The sequence below is a fragment of the Camelus bactrianus genome, chromosome 13 (assembly GCF_048773025.1).
Source record: "Camelus bactrianus isolate YW-2024 breed Bactrian camel chromosome 13, ASM4877302v1, whole genome shotgun sequence".
NCBI lineage: Eukaryota > Metazoa > Chordata > Mammalia > Artiodactyla > Camelidae > Camelus > Camelus bactrianus.
Window position 1 is genome coordinate 59,087,269 of NC_133551.1, and position 12,085 is coordinate 59,099,353.

General features: G+C 48.6%; 1 pseudogene; it reads right to left on the minus strand.

Moving 5' to 3' along the window:
• Positions 1-238: 238 nt before the first annotated feature.
• On the minus strand, positions 239-6,967 carry LOC123614418 (mpv17-like protein 2 pseudogene; annotated as a pseudogene).
• Between the last annotated feature and the right edge of the window lie 5,118 nt (positions 6,968-12,085).

Sequence of the window (12,085 nt, forward strand, 5' to 3'; positions counted from 1 at the left end):
CTGGCTCTGTGCCACCCCAGGGAGAGAAGCCAGGAGGTGCCTTCTGTTCCTGTGCAAAGGGTCCTGCCAGGAATGAAGACAGGAAACTGCAAAGGAAAATCTGAAAACAAGAAAAGGGAACAGAACCTTCCAGAAAGGCAGCCACATCCTCAACCAGCCTCAGTAACCTGGGTGGGGATGGGAACTGGCAGAAAAGCCTCCAGGCTGGAGTAGGGGCTGCAGGGATGGGGAAAGTGTCCTAAGATAGGGGATCTGCTCTGGGCCCACTCGAGGGGATGTGGTCAAGCTGGAAGAAGTCCAGATGCAGCACCAGCACGGGAGGGGACCCCAGTTTAACTGCCCCAAAGAGTTCCTGGGAGAGAGAAGGTTAAGAGAAGTTGAGGAGCTGTGGGGGCAGACAGGCCTGAGTTCAAGTCCCAGCCCCTCCTCTCACCACTGCCATTCCCTTCTGCTTGCTCTCTGAGCCTCATCTTGCCCCATCTGTAAAACGGGATAGACTAGAACCTGTGTCCCAAAGTCATTGTGAGGAATAACAATGCTTAGTATGTGGGAAGCAGTCAGTATCTGTCAGCTATCACAATTTTTATGTTACTGAATATTATTTACTGTTCTTGCAGCTGATGGACTATGAGGAGCAAAGGAAGCAGTTATGTCACATCTGGTCCCAGATACCATTCATTAATTCATTTATTCAACAAATGTATTTACTGAGCATCTGTTTTGAGCTGGACACTGCTGGGTGCTGGGTGCTGGGTGCTGGGTGTGGTGCAGGGCAGAGCTGGACCAATCCGGGAAGCAGTTGAGGTCAAACTGGGAAAGACTTTACCTGCAGTCACGCTTTCCCAGTGGGGCACCTAGAAAGCGCTGATGTTAGTGCTGAAGTATCAGGGACGGTCACTCTGACAAAGTGCCTACTGTGTGACAAGCATCAGCCTTGCCACATTTCACAGCAGCATCTCCCCAAGCCTTTTGTCAGTAGATGCAGCCAAGGAAGCAGGAAGCACTAACCTCCCTGATGGAGGGACGAGGAGCCTCAGAGAAGGGGAGGGACTCACCCAGCATCTCAGATGCATGGGGAGAGGCAAGGTGACCACTCAGAATCCCTCCCGCGCTCCTGAAAGGTTCCAGGGTCCCCCCCTCCATTTGAGGACTTAGGATACCTGCACTGGGACCTGAGACTCCCAGGGGGGTTGGGGCAGCAGCACCCGCATTAGAGGACCCCTAGAGATGGAGAAGCTAAATGACTTCCAGTGTCTTCTCCATCCTGCACCTTCCCAGAGTCTGCAAACTTGGCACCCAGCGTCAAGCCGAGTGCCCAGCCCAGCTCTGTGGATGACTGGCTTGATCACATGGTGACTCAGCGATAATCAGGACCTCGTCTCTCCCAGGTGCCCCTCAAGCTGTTCTCTGGCCCCAGCCTGAGGTGCCAATGCATCCTCCCAGCCACCTGCTCTCGCCCACCCTCACACACTCTTTAGACCAGACCGTCCCCCTGCAGACCCCACACACCCTGTCACTGAGTAGCGCAGCCGCTCACACCTTACAAGGAGAGGGTACAGACAGAAAGGAGCCACTTCAGGACCTGGAGCTTGAGGGGCAGATGGGAGAGGAAGCGTCCTGAACTGTTAGTAGGTTTTTGATGATGAAGGAAAGGACTGGATTTTTTTTTGCTTGTTTTTTCTTTTTTTAATTGAAGTAAGGTTGATTTACAATGTTGTGTTAGTTTCTGGTGTATAATATAGTGACTCAGTTTTACATATATATGAAAAAGAGTATGTGTATGTGTATTTACGTGTGTGTGTGTATATGAAAAAGAGTGAACATATATATGTATTCTTTTCATATTCTTTTTTCCATTATGGTTTATTTCAGGATATTTAATATAGTTCCGGGTGTTATACAGTAGAACCTTGTTTTTTATCTATTTTGTATATAGTAGTTTGTATCTGCTAATCCCAAACTCCTAATTTGTCCCTTCCCTCCTTTTTCCCCTTTGGTAACCATAAGTTTGTTTTCTATGTCTGTGAGTCTCTTTCTGTTTTGTAAATAAATTCACTTGTATCATATTTTTGATTCCACATGTGAGTGACATCATCTGATATTTGTCTTTCTCTGTCTGACTTACTTCATTTAGTATGATCATATCTAGGTGATCCATGTTGCTGCAAATGGCATAATTTCATTCTTTTTTATGGCTGAGTAATAATCCATTGAGTATATATACCACATCTTCTTTATCCAGTCATCTGTTGATGGACATTTAGATTGCTTCCATGTCCTGGCTATTGTAAATAGTGCTGCTCTGAACATTGATGTGCATGCATCTTTTCAAATTAGAGTTTTCTCCAGATATATGTCCAGGAGTGGGGTTGCTGGACCACATGGCAACTCCAGTTTTAGTTTTTTAAGGAACCTCCATACTGTTTTCCATAGTGGTTGCACCAATTTACATTCCCACCGACAGTGTAGGAGGCTTCCCTTTTCTCCACATCCTCTCCAGCTACATTCATTTGTAGACTTTTTGATGATGGCCATTCTGACCTGTGTGAGGTGATACCTCATTGTAGTTTTTATTTGCATTTCTCTAATAAATAGTGAAGTTGAGCATCTTTTCATGTGCCTGTTGGCCATCTGTGTGTCTTCTTTAGGGAAATGTCTATTAGGTCTTCTGCCTATTTTTTTATTAGGTTGTTTGTTATTAAGTTTTATGAGCTGTTTGCATATTTTGGAAATTAAGCCCTTGTCTGTCGCATCATTTGGAAATATCTTCTCCCGGTCCATAGGCTGTCTTTTCATTTTGTTTATGGTTTCCTTTGCTACGCAAAAGCTTGTAAGTTTGATTAGGTCCCATTTGTTTATATTTATTTTTATTTTTATTGCCTTGGGATACTGACCTCAGAAAACAGCTACAATTTATGTCAGAGAAGGTTTTGCCTATGTTCTCTTCTAGGAGGTTTATGATGTCATGTCTTACATGTAAGTCTTTAAGCCATTTTGAGTTAATTTTTGTGTATGGTGTGAGGGAGTGTTCTAACTTCATTGACTTACATGCGGCTGCCCAGCTTTCCCAACACCACTTGCTGAAGAGACTGGGAAAGGACGTTCTTGATCTGGAGGAGATGCGGCTTTTCCTTGAAGCCCCTGGTGAGAGACCTGTGACTGAGACTCGGCTCCTGGACCCAAATCCCAACAAAGATGCAGTTTATGTCTTGAGGCCCTTGGCCCCTCACCCTGCACTCGGCACTTACACACGGCCTCGTTTGAGTCTCCACACTCCAATGAGGGGGGAACTGTTCTCCCCATTTCCTGGATGAACTAACTGAGACCCAGAGAGGCAGTCACATGACCGAAGTCACACAGTACGTCAGGGACAACACTGGGACTCACCTCAGCTCTTTGGATTGTGGTGTTCCTGTTTTCTTCTTTGCTCCTATCTTGGGGACCCCTCAGACATCTCTGATTGTGTATCTCTAGTGTGCCCCTCACCCCCACCACGCTGTAGCTCTTTTTGGCTCAGAAACATTTATATCCTGATTTGGGGACAAAGGACTCACCCATTTGCAAATAAGAACACGAGAAGAAGGGGGCTCAGCCCCTAGCCCACTCCCAACAGTCAGGCCTGGCTGTGCCCTTGACTGGCAAAACCTCTGAACATACCAAGGCAGGGTGACCAGATGTGACACTCATGTAGACATGCCAGAGTCAGGGATGCAGAGGGCTGCCCAGCTGGAGAAGGGAGTATAACCTTTCCTGAGGAGACCACAGACCCACGAGGGAGGCCACTGCTCCCTGGGAGGTTTTGGGAGGAAGAGTTGAAAGGACCAGATGTTGCTGATGTGCCTCGAGTGACAGGGACGAAACCAGCTCTCTCTGACCAGGTCTGAGCCCTTCTCCTGGTTCCAGAGCTGGAGGCCCCTTGTTCCTGGACCACAGACTCCCCTGGTACCAGACCCCCTCAGAGCAACCCTACATCTACCATTCCAGGCCCACCTTCCTCAAAACACCTAAGAGCCTAAGACAGCCTTCATGCTCATCTTGTCCTGTCTATGGGGCCCATTTCACAGATGAGGGAATAGAGGCCCAGAAAGAGCGACCAAAGTGCAGCAAAGAGGGAGTGGAAATGGCAGGGAATTTGGAGGTAACAGGCCTGGCTTCCAATTCCAGCTCCAACTCAAGTGCCTTGAGCAAATCCTGCACACCTCTGAGTCTCCATTTAACACCTGCGAAATCCTCCCTGCTCCCATACCTCTCCCAGTGCCCTGCACACACCTGTCTGTAAAATGGGTCTGTAAAAGGATCACCATGAAGTTAGAAAATGCACATAAAGCTCCTGCACCTAGTAGGTGCCCAAGAAACAGTAACTCAAAAGCCGTCCAAGGCTGTCCTCACCCAAGTCCCCAGAGGTTGCGTCCCCAGGAGCAGAGCGGCCCCTCTCTCACGCCAACACGCCTGATGCCAGTTGGGCTCTGGTGGCCGAGTCTCCCAACCCCAAGGCAGCTCTGAAGAGAGGGGAGACATGTCCTAAAGCTCCCTCCCCGTGTCTGTCTTCTCCCATATGATTGTATTTGCAACTAGGGCAAATGTGGTGCTGGAATTTTCACCCCATTTTTCACAGACCTTTGAGCCAAGACATAGCCAAGCAACTAAAAAAGGAGAAATGTGAAATGATCCTCTTAGCAAGACTTAACCATCTTCCCTCCCTTGTAAATCTACTAATGAATTGCAATTGCAAAGACAGACCCTTTCTTGGAATCGGGTAACCAATTCACTATGGGGCAAAGCGGTTCCCAAGACCTGAAGAAGGGAAGAAGTTTATATAAATTAGCTTAATTCTTTATCCACACAAAAATCAAGAAAACAAAAATATTTAGAAAGCAGTTTGTCAGTAGACAGTGGCCACCCTGAGGACATGCTGGTTTCCTTTTTTGGGGGACTTGTTTATAACCTTCTGTTAATCAAACCTAGATCCAACAGAACACGGGAATTACACGGAGAGGGTAGGTTGCATGAGGATCTGGAGCAGACATGGGGAGGGTCGACTGGGGATGAATTCGCAGCAGGAGTTGCATTTGAAAGACCCCAAAATGCCAGTCCCCGCCTTCCTTAGAGTCTGAGAAGATGGTCCTTTTACACTCAGCCCCTCACAGGGAAGAACGTGGTCCCCGGAGAGTCATTGTGTGGGTGAGGCTGTGCCCAGCAGGGACCCCATGTAGGTCAGGTTCCCTAGAAGCAGAGTAAGATAGGGGCCTGTGGGCAGGTGCCTTATGGAGGGCGCCCTCTCGCCCTCTCGGAGGGAAGGGTCGGGAGAAGGAAGAGGGGGAGGGAGAGGAGCCGGGCAAGGCTGTGGGCTGAGCTCGGGTCTGGCCTCAGCCTGAGACACGGGGAGCCCTGGAGCGTGTAGGGGACCACATGGCTGTGGTGAGCTGATTTGGAGATAGGGTCTTCACACAAGTAACAAGTTAAAATGAGGTCATTAGGGTTGGCCCTAATTCAATATCACTAACGTCCTAATAAAAAGGGGAAATGTGGGCACAGATATGCACACAGGGAGAATGCCATGTAAAGATGAAGGTAGAGGTTAGGGTGATGCTTCTCCACACCAAAGAACGTCAAAGGTGGCCAGCAGCCCACCAGACACCAGGAGAGAGGCCTGGGACAGAAGCTTCCTCGCAGTCCTTGAAGGAAGCAATCCTGCTCTATTATTTGGTGCATGTATGTTTAGGGTTGTTACGTCTTCTTGGTGGATTGATACTTCTATTATTATGTAATCACCCTCTCTTTTGTGTCTAGTAATTTTCTTTGCTCTGAAGTCTACTTTATCTGATATTAATATAGCCACTCCTGGGTTGTTGTTGTTTTTTTCAATTATCAAGAGAATTTAATGGAATCTTTACTGTCTATGACCAGAGAAAATTGAAACCCTGCCTAAAGTTCCAGATTCTGGGAGCCAGCCCCACACTGGACCCTGCTTCCAGGGCCTGGATGATGCTCCTAACTTAGTCCCAGGGCGTGAGGGAGCCCCGTGCAGCTGCTCAGACCAGAGCCCAGCCCACAGCAGTGTTGAGGACTCAGCGGGTGGGATGGCTGACTGGCCGGGACCTGGTGCTGGGGATGAGGCATCTCAGTCACCAGTCACTGGGGATCCTGGTCAGAAGGGCTGGATGATGCCTGTCCACCTTCACGGTTTTGTTCTAGATAAGGCAGCTGAGGCCCAGCTGAGGGTTTGGAAGGGGCAGCCCAGCCAGATGCCCAGGTGCTGGGGTAAGGCTCGGACTCAGCCCAGCACCCTGGCCTGGCCTGCCATGGGAGCCCATTTCCCTTCCCTTCCAGAAGGGTAGTCAACTGGGGGTTAGTCTTGCCCTGTCTGACATCTTGTTGGCAGGTAAGGCAGTTCAGTCTGCATAGTGCCCAGGGCCACAAAGCCAGTGTCAGGCTGTTGATGTAGGTGACTCAAAAGGGGTGGGTGGGGATGGGGGGGAGGTCGTGAAGAGAAAGTTCACCAGCCGTTCATCTGGCCGTATACACCAGTCAGTCTTGTAGAATTTCCAGAACTTGTCCCACAACACCTGGCAGCTCTCAGCCAGAATCTGGCCCTCCAGACACCCAAAGCCCAAGAAGTACCAGAGAACCAGCCCTGGAGAGGCCACCAACTGGCTGACAAGGACCTTCCTGAAGATGTTTAGGAGGCCACAGATGTTGGACAAAATGAGGAGGGGGTCCAGGCAGAGGAATCAGCAGAGCATGAAGAGGCCCACGCTGTAGGACACCACAGACATGCTTGATAAGCACCTTGGGTCGGACTTCTGTCAAGGCCAGGCGTGACCTCCCAGGACTGCCATGTGCTATCCCTGGCATCCATGAGAGTGCCGCAGCCCAGACTGTTGGTGAAAAACAGTGCATGGCCTTGGAACAGGGGCTGCCCTGCCGCCCACAGGCCACACAGCCTACGCCAGCCACCAGACACCATCACCCGCCCTTGCTTTTTTAATTAACATATTCATGGTGTATCTTTCTTCCATTCTTGATATTTCACCCTACCTATATTGTTGTGCTTGAAGTGAGTTACTTGTATATAAGATATTGTTGGATCATGAGTTCTTTAGGGTTATTGTTTGTTTTATTTTGTTTTTGGTCTACTCTGCCAATCTCTGTCTTTTAATTCGTATATTTAGTCCATTTACATTTAATTATGTATATGTTAGAGCTTAAGGCTATCATGTTATTATTTGTTCTCTTCATTTCCCATTCCTCTATATCTTTCTTCCTACCTACCTGTGGGTTACCTGAACATTTTTTTAGGATTCCATCTTGACCTACTTAGTGTTTTTGAGTCTATCACTTTGTATAGTTATCTTAGTGTTTGCTCTAAGTTTTATGAGAAATGTACAATAACTTACTGTACTCTACTGGTACTGACATTTTACCACTGAGAACCAAGTGTAGACACCTTACTTCTGTTGAGATCCCTTTGCCCTCCACACTTTATAAGTATCATAGTCTTAAACGCTTCCCTTACAGACATTGAATACAATAGTAGATGGTTTTTAACTTTTGCTTCTACCACCAAATATGATGTAAGAAAATCATGAGAGAAAGTATTGCATATTCTATTTACCCCTACTTATTCTGATAGTCATATTTCCTTTCTGAAGTTCCAAGCCTTGTTCTATTAAAATTTCCTTTCTGTTTAGACAATTTATTTTAGCCATTCTCTAAAGATACATTTGCTAGCAGTAAATTCTCTTGGTTTTTCTTCATCTGAAGATGTCTTTATTTTCCTTTTCATTCTTGAAGGATATTTTCACCAGATATTGAATTCATGGTTGACAGCTCTTTTCTCTCTGTACTTAAAAAACTGCTGTACCACTTAATTTGAGCCGCCACAGTTTCAAAAGAGATATCCACTGCCATTCAAACTAATGTAACTTGTAAGTAACAAGTAGTTTCTTTCTGGATGCTTTCAAAACTTTTTCATTGTCTTTAGTTTTTGAACATTTAATTATGATGTGACTTGGCATCCATTTCTTTACGTTTAGCCTATTTGGGATTTGCTCAGCTTCTTGAATTTGTAGGTGTATGTGTTTCATTAAATTGGACAGTTTTTAGCTATTATTTCTTCAAATACATTTTTAGCCCCACTCTCTCTGCTCTCCTTCTGAGACTCTAATGATACCACTGTTAGTTCTTTTGATATTGTCCCGTAAGTCTCTGAAACTCTGTTCACTCTTTTTTCGGTCTATTTTCTCTCTGTTGTTCAGACTGGGTAACTTCTATTGACCTGTCCTCAAGTTCACTGATTCCACCCTCTATCATCTCCACCACTGCCAAGCCATCCATTGAGTTTTTTGTTTTGGTCATTGTATATTTTAGTACTATAACTTTCACTTGGTTCTTTTTTATAACATATTTCTTTGCTGAGATTTTTTTCATTGGTTTCCAGAGAATTCATAATTGCTTATTGCATCATTTTTGTGACAGCTGCTTTCAAGTCCTTGTCAAATTACTCCAATATTTGATTCATCTCAGTATTGATTACCTTTCCCATTCAAGTTGTGATTTTCCTGATTTCTTGATGTGATAAGTGATTTTTTTTATTGCATCCTGGACATTTGGGATATTATAAGACTCTCGATTCTATTTAATCTTTTTTCTTTGGTTTTTTGGGGTTTTTTTTTCCCAGCAGCAGTTGTAGCAAGAGGCCAGATGGGTGTGTATGCTCAGCTTCCCCGTCTTCCCGCATGTCTGCAAAAATAGGGCACCGAGTCTGCTGCTTTGTTGCTGCTGAATGGGAATGTGAAGCTCGGTTTCCCACTGTGCCCTATTGACACCAGGGATGTGGATGCAGAGGGCTGGCTCACACCACTTTATTGCTGCAAGGTGGAGGCAGGAGCTAAGCTTCCCACTGGACCTTGCTGACACCAAGGGAGGGGAGGGAGGGACCCTGCTTCCCACCACCTCATTCTGCCTCATTGATGCCAGGTGTGGGTAAAGACTGTTCCTCTCTTCGGGCCCCGCTGATACCAGTTGGATGGTCGATGGGGACATCAAGTGTGAATAGCCCCACCTTCTATCTCCGTAAGTCTCATTGCTGCCAGGTAGGAGCGGAGGCTTGGCTCATGGCTAGGCCCGTCAGACAATACTCTGGTAGGAGAATCAAAGCATCTATGCTTGCCTGCAGAGGGCGGGGGTGGGATAGGGTGGAACACGAGCTTCCTGCTCAATTCCACTGAAAATGTAGAGCAGGGAGAGTGGGAGGAGAGTAGTTTTTCTGTTGCTTTTTAGCTGGAGTAAAGCAGATTTCGACAAAAAGGTTTTCTGTTAATTCGTGGGTATCTGATGGTGACTGTCATGACATCATTGGAGAATATCCATCCAGGAGAGGTGACTGGCCAGTCTCGTCCACAGACACCCAATAGAGAGGGAGGTCATACTTATTCCCAGCTTTTCTCCTGGAGGGTCCTGCCCTGGGAGACACGGGAATGGGCTTTCCAGAAGCTAGGGTAGCTAATCAGAGAGGACAGCCTCTCTGGAATGGCAAAGAACACGGCTTCCCATCCTTCTTTTTCCTCCTGTGGGAGCTGATGGCACCGTGGGGGCTGCCTCTGCCAGGGGGTAGGGAGAGCCCAGGTGTGTATGAGAGTCAAGTTGGGGTATACGTGCAGATATGGTGTGGTGTGTATGTGGGATGGGGGTGTAGGGGGGATGTGACCATTTGGGGGCTGAGTGGACTGTTTGCCAGCATGTGTGAGACTGGGTGTGACCCAGGAAAAGGAGGAGTCAGGAAACCCAAACTCCTCCTTTCTTTGACCACGCAGGAGCCTGTGAGCTGGAGTCAGGGGTATGGTAAGGGCCAAAGAGGGTCTTGGGAGGAGAAGCAGCATGACAAGCAGACAGTGAAAGAACTGGGAGGCCCAGTCTCCAGAGGACCTTGCTGTGTGACCTTGGGCACGTCCCTTCCCCTCTCTGAGCTCCCTGTCCTTATCTGCATGACAGGGATCACCCCAGATCCAGAGGCCCCCTGTTCATGCTAATGCTGATTATTATCATCTCCTGGTGGGCCATGGGGCCCGGAGAGGCCTGACCTCAGCCTGGGAAGTGGAGGCTGAGATGCCTGAGCTGGTGTTTACAATGGGCTGGTGTCAGGCAGCGAACGGGCTGGTGACCAAGACATGCGGCTGGTTCCCTGCAACTTAAAAGCTCAAAAGAAACAGCTGGAGAGCAAGGCAAAGGTATTTCTACTTCCCAGAGCACAGGCTTTCAGGATGGAGTGCCACATGCCAAGAAAATGACTGGACATATTTAAACTTGTCAGCATTCACTCATTTACTCTCGGCTATGTTCCACTGAAGACTTGGAGGAGCTCACAGCCAAAGGCCATTCAGTAAAGCGATAAAAATACATATAAACACACAAGTCAGGACCAGAAGACACAAGTCAGCTGTCAGGGCATGGAGATGACAGGCTCAAAACCATGCGGGATCGCAGAGCATCCTGGTGACCCAGGGGAAAGGGGTACAAAGTTATTTCCTTCCATCCCACCTCTAGCGTCTCTGTTTTTTAACCTCAGAAGCCAGTGTTGTAGCTTTTGGGTCATTTTGTCTGGACTTTTGAAAGAGTTCTGGTCATGGGTACCCCAGGACTAAGAGCCAGGGCCCAGGGATAGCATTTGGATCCCTCAACCATTTCCCCTGGGGATAGTTCTAGGGAGTGGAAGGAAGGCATGCCAGTCCCCTTCACACCTGCTCCGAGTCCTCTACACTTCTCCCTTACTGTCACACCTGGCAGTCCCGGAACTAGGGATTTATGATACTTTGGGATGAAGGGGCCAGAAAACAGAGGGCTTTATTCTGAGATCCGCAGGAATCCAGTGAGGGGTTTTAGGCAAAAGAGGAGGAACAGGATCTGGGTTTATCTTTTACAAAAATAACTTGTGTATAGGGAGAAGCAGAACCAGGACTGGACCCAGGTCTGCCTAATCTCCAAACTCATACCCAGTCCACATGACATGCTGCCTTCTGCCACCCACCCCACCCTCTGTGACCAGCTCAAGGCCCTGGACCCACCTCGGTGCCTAGAATGGATGATGTGCTGTGTGACCTGGAGCCAATCTCCTGCCCTGGCTGAGCCTGTCTTCCCCTCCCCTCTCCTTCCTTTCCTGATGACGACGGGGTGTCTTGGGGGTTAGTGAATGGAGAACCCTGGAGGGGCCTGGATGGAGCCTCAGGAAAGAACTGGCTCTGGGGTTGGGCTCCTGGGTCTGCTCTGGACCATCACTGACCCCCAGAGGCCCCCAGACAGACCATGACTCTCCAGGACCCAGTTTCCCCACCTGGGAGGTGCGGATAAGACCCGCCTCACCTCCTCATGGCAGGTGCCTCATGGGCACATCAGGGCTGTTGACTCAACTGTGCTCTGGGTGTTCTGTGAGTGGGGCAACCTGCTTCTTTAATGGACCCCACCCCCAGGGGCAGTCTGGGTGGATCAGGGTGGCCCCAGTTCCCCCTGGAGTCCAGTCCTCATCCCTTCTGCCCAGCCCCTCCCTGCCTACCCCACCATTCCCTCCCAGGGCTGTCCCCTGAGGTACAGGGGGGCCTGCAAGGGTGAGGGGCATGGGGACTGAGGAGGGGGCTGTCTGCAGAGATGAGTGCAGCCATTACCTTGAGTGTGTGAGTAGGGGGTGTCCGAGTGTGTGAGTCTGTGAATACGTACCTGTGTACATATCTGTTTGTGTCAGTGTGTTTCTGTGTGTATGTGTAAATGTGTAAGTGTGTTTGAATAAATGTGTCTGTGTTCCATGTCTGCATTTGTGAATGTGTGTGTGTGTGTGTGTGTGTGTGTGTGTGTGTGTGTGTGTGGTGTGTGCCTGTGTCTATGAAAGTTCCTCCTTCTCCCTGCTTTCCTCACTCCATTAGTGGGTTTGGGGAAGGTTCTGGAAGGGGCCTCAGGTCCTGGTCCTCAACGACTGAGCCCAGCCAGCCCTTGGGACAAGGAGGGCCCTTCTGACCTCTCAGCCCCTGGCCAGCCCCCTCCCCAGCAGGAAAGCACCAGGCCCCTCCCTGGCGGTGCTGCGGCCCTGGGCCCGGCC